The 5,406-nt window shown below is 41.8% G+C and overlaps 1 pseudogene; it reads right to left on the bottom strand.

Annotated features, from left to right (window-relative positions):
- Positions 1-591: 591 nt before the first annotated feature.
- LOC124557328 lies at positions 592-709 on the bottom strand (annotated as a pseudogene).
- Positions 710-5,406: the final 4,697 nt, after the last annotated feature.

The raw sequence follows: 5,406 nt of genomic DNA, 5'->3' as shown, positions 1-5,406 counted from the left end.
ATCTTTCATAAAGCGTCAACTATCTTTCTCTTTTCTTAAGTCGTTGATGTCTTTCCTCTCGTTGGAAATTAATGAATGTGAATTATTATTTCAATTTCTTTGAGAGTTAATATCTCTGAACTTTACTTCGACACAATGCCAAACTTTTACTTTAAGTATCTATGGATTCTCTCTAATACTTTGCTATACATGCGAATCAATCGTCTGCTTGAAGCTCGAACTTAGCTTTCAAATATCTTTTGACTGTTATTCGGGGATAAATGATGCTTGGGAAAACGTATTTATAGCATAAAACAGGAATTCTTTGTTTATCGTCTCTTCTTAATTCTTGTACAGGTCCAATTCAACGTATTTCATTACGAGTGCTGGTTAACTACACTAAAACGCCGTCCGAACAGGCCATGAAGGCCCAACGGTACCGACCGGCCGCCGTGTCATCCTCACCCACAGGCGTCACCAGATGCGGAGACGGAGGGGCCTCTGGTCAGCACACCGCTCTCCCGGCCGTATGTCAGTTTCCGAGACCGGAGCCCCTACTTCTCAATCAAATAGCTCCCCAGTTTGCCTCACAAGGGCTGAGTGTACCCCGCTTGCCAACAGCGCTCGGCAGACCAGATGGTTACCCATCCAAGTGCTAGCCCAGCCCGCCAGCGCTTAACTTCGGTGATCTGACGGGAACCGGTGTTACCACTGCGACAAGGCCGTTGCCTAACTACACTAATCGGAACCATAATAATAAAAATCTAACAAAAAACCTGAGTGTCACCACCTCTTTTAAACTATGTGAACTTCAAATGGGCCAAAAATCTTAAACACGTCAGGCGCTGTCTTTCAGCGAAGCCACTAATTTTTACATGTTTAATCACACAGCACTCGTTATACGTACATACTGAAGCGCAAAAGAAGGTTGTATAGGCATGCTTATTCGGATACAGAGATACGTAAACAGGCAGAATACGGCGCTGCGGTCGGCAAAGCTTATGTAAGACAACAGTTGTTAGACCGGTTACTGCTGCTACTATGTCAGGTTATCAAGCTTTGTATCATCGCGAAATATGGGAGAGAGTGTCACAGAAATGATACAGGATTTGCGCTGGAAATCACTAAAAGAAAGGCGTTTTTCGTTGCGACGGAACCTTCTCACGAAATTCCAGTCACCAACTTTCTACTCCGAATGCGAAAATATTTTGTTGACACAGACCTACATAAGGAGGAACGATCACCACGATAAAATAAGGGAAATCAGAGCTCGTACGGAAAGATATAGGTGTTCATTCTTTCCGGGAGCTATACGAGATTTGAAAAATAGAGAATTGTGAAGGTGGTTCGATGAACCCTCTGCCAGGCACTTAAATCTGATTTGCAGAGTATCCATGTAGATGTAGACGTAGGAGTGAGTTTCAACACGGTGTTATAGTCGTCGCACGGGCAATGGGACACAGCAGCTGAGAGGTAGTGAAGAAGTGGAGATTTTTCCGTACCACCATTTCACAAGTGTACCGTGAATATCAGGAATCCGGTAAAACATCAAATCGCAGCCGAAAAAAGATCTGGCAAGAACGGGACCAACGACGAATGAAGACAATAGTTTTATTGCCTCTTCTGTCTTAATGCTGAAGACGTGAATGTAATGGTAGCGCTGAATCAATCTATTTCACTTTCTGAACACTGATAGCAAAATTGTATCCAGTAACCATTTTGCGGCAGATTTCTTGCAGATTGTCCTCCTCTGGACGCCGTATGCTGCAAAGCTCCGGGATCCATTTGCTGGCTACCGGCAGCAACCGTGGAGACAGAAGTGGCGCTGCACTCTCCCGCCTGCTAACGCACATCACTTTTGATAATTTAAAAGGCTTTATTATTATTAAATGTTGCTACACAGAAAATTTCTACGATTTCCATTCACGCTCGAAAGCAATGGAGACAGACGCCCTGATTAGTAAATGGGTACTGTATTACATTAATCGGCAAGAGTTGAGTATGGCCCGAAATTAATTTTATAGACTGGGGCGAAATTAAACCACCTCACTATATTCGATGAATTTATAAATGCTTCATACCTCGTTTCTTTTCCTTTCAAAGTCAATAATTTGTGCAACTTTTGGCCAATATTCGGATGTTTTCGTCAAGCCAGAGTGAGCGTCTGTGGTGTAAATTGTATTACAGTTCTTGTTTCATTCCTCATGGTAAGTCTATGCGATAAACTGTGTGAATACCTTGCAATGCATGCTCTGTAGCGGCGCAGGAACACTGCACATTTGGAGTTCCATGTATGGATTCATGAAGTATTTAACGTTGATCGGAAGTGATAGTTAAGGCCATCAGATTTAAACCAGAAAAGGTTTTCGTTTTTGAGGTTTCAGAGGACGGAAAGGAATTACTAACGCCGGTGTCAGAAAACGCCTACAGTTAAATGCTATTGCAAAAATTTAGGAGAGAGGGACCAAATCAATCAACATGTTCACTTCATAAACAACCTCCTGACATGTTAGACCTATATGACGAACAGAGCTCAAATTCGATATCGTTGACAGTCGGTTTGAATCATTTCAGAAGCTATTTTACAGTGAAGCACCTTGGAATTTGCAAAGCAAACATCCATGATATTAACATAATTTACTAAGTCGAAATTGCACGAAGATTTATGTGTAAAGGCATTCTTCAGATTTTGTATAAGGAATTTATACTAGCAGATTGCAACTCCATTAATTAAAATAGAAAATAAAAGGTTGCGTTCAGCAGCTTTCGCTGAGATTCGAACTGCCATCTCATATAGCACTAGCATCGCAACGCAGAAAGGAACCACTGAGCTAACGACACACTGGCGGCTATAAGGGGACTATAGTTCAAGAATGGTTCAAATGCCTCTGAACACTATGGGACTTAACTTCTGAGATCATCAGTCCCCTAGAACGTAGAACTACTTAAACCTAATAACCTAAGGACATCACACACATCCATGCACGAGGCAGGATTCGAACCTGCGACCGTAGCGGTCGCGCGGTTCCAGACTGTAGCGCCTAGACTATAGTCATTGCGATATTGCCTGAGCCTCAAAACGCAACATTAAACACACAAACAGGTGTTACTTATGTGAAGAACGCCATTCTTGGAGTCCAGAAATTAAATATACTTTCTAATCGGCTCATCTTACAATGGGTTATATCGAATGAGTCTTCCATTTGAAAAAGGAATGCCAAGTGAATTTAGCGAGGTAATGCCGGGCTACACCCGGAAGTAAATGCACTCTCACAGTGTTGACAAATACTTGCTACGACACTGCCGATTCTCAGCTCTCTTACACGTCAGCTCTTTAGCGAAATGCTTGTCGTGATTGTCTGATACGGTTCTTCAGAGAGGAGACGCGCGCGCACGTTTGTCTTTTATGCGGCGTTCTTCCCTGATAATTTCTGACGTCGTCTTGAGGGCTATGTATACATTTGAGGCATTCAATTATCATTAATCCAGAATGATACAAGTTTCAGTTTCCGGCGTGGAAGAAGGCTGTTGACGCCGACATATCATTTCAACGTAGGGAAAGCAAAACGAATGATTCAGTGTTTCTCATTCAGCATAAAGCATGTGAGATAATTTTCCGTAACATTCATAATTATCACAAAATACACATGAAGTAAAAATACATCGGAAGCTTATTTGAATTGAATATAATGTAAGATAACAAACGCTTTGCACCTCGACGTCGAATGTGTCCACGTGCAATCTTTTGCAGCATACATATAGAATGTCATTATTACCACGAGAATGAAGAAATATGTTGGTAAGGATGGCAGCAAAAAGAGACGCAGTCAACAAATATTCGATTCCTCATGGCATTCACTTCAATTGTCATTTAAGAAGAGGTAAAGCGGAATATTACTTTCGCTAACACGAAAGATATGCCGCACATATGGATGACGATTAAGTTTGCGTCTTCATACGTTTCCTCCTCGAAATCTGTATACTCTGTTATATACTAAGAAGCCTGATCATTGTTTCAGTAATGTTACCCTCTTGTTTGGCCCCTAAACGATGAACAGATTGCAAATGCATGTCTCTGCATGAAAGTAATTGTTCGAACCTTCCTGCGTTGTTTTCTGTGTATTTTTATTTGGAATTCATGAAGCAGACTGCTGTTCCTCCCCACCTCCCCCCCCCCCCCCCCCCCTAGATGGTTAGGTCTCAAAACTAAACCGTTTTTTATCAACTGGCATCATTTATTCAGACAGCATCAGCACAAGACTATCAAACAAAGCCTTCCATTCGCAGTTGCAACCCTCTAACTGGCAGTTGACCCAAGGGCAATCCACGGTCGTGGTCCGAAATTAGCAGCTCTCTGCTACTGTGACAAAGTCTGTACTACATTTTCGATTCTGCAGCACCAGTTTATCTGGTAACACTGTGTTAAATCAACAGGAGTAGTTGCAGAGTTGTGCCAGCATATCTGTCCTCCCATTGTCAACTTAATGTATCTCACTTTTCCTGTAGCGTTGATCACAAGGTGTCGAAGTAAATGGTGTATTCAGCATGTCATAACATTCAGTATTCCCTTCTTTCATAGCCACTCTTCACGTCCATCGATACCAAATAGGGATGTGAAATTCTTTCGAGTGAGAGAACCGCAAAAATAATCGTAACAAGAACAAGCAAATAATAAATGAAGTTTATTGCAATGCAGAACGAGAATGGCTGTGAAAATAAAAATCTATAAAAAAGATTGATCGTTGAGTTGGCACAATGCAGATATCTTCTTAGCATTTTTTTTACTGAATATAGTTCTGGATGTTTACAGAGAAAAAGCAAAATTCGGTACTTCTCCCTAGTGTAATACAATGTGAACCGGCAACTCCCCTCTCCTTAGAACACGATTCAAGTAGGTCCCCGAGTAGCTACCAAGGCGCTGCTGCATTCTGTTCCCTGACATTGCTCTGGTGACGGTTAAAGCAGATAGTTCCGATTATGAAATACAAAACGTATTGCAAGATAGTTCCTAGGATCGTAGTATTAAATTTGTGATGTAGATGGCACATGAACGTGGCGACTATCCAGATTACTCGTCAATATAAAAAGACAATATTATGGGAATTGAGCATGGTCCCTCGGCAGCAATCCTGAAAGAGAGTGAAAGACCACAGGCGTGCCAAACACTTTCAAAACGTCTGACGAGTAACGAAAACTGTAGCAATATGAGTAAAGCAATGGACAGATCAGAAAGGCCTCACTGCTATCCACAGCCTGTTTGTGTCAGCCCTAGTGGAGCTGCGCTGTCAGACGCCAATCCGATTGCACATTACACCGCTGAAATCTACGAATGAATTGTGTACTTTCACTCATCCGCTTCAGTGAAATTAGTTATTCATGACTAGGATATAGCTGCCATAGTTAATACATCAATAATAACCTCGTTTA

The sequence above is a fragment of the Schistocerca americana genome, chromosome X, assembly GCF_021461395.2.
Source record: "Schistocerca americana isolate TAMUIC-IGC-003095 chromosome X, iqSchAmer2.1, whole genome shotgun sequence".
NCBI classification, from domain to species: domain Eukaryota; kingdom Metazoa; phylum Arthropoda; class Insecta; order Orthoptera; family Acrididae; genus Schistocerca; species Schistocerca americana.
Note: the sequence above shows the minus strand (reverse complement) of the source record. Positions and strands in the feature narration are given on the sequence as shown.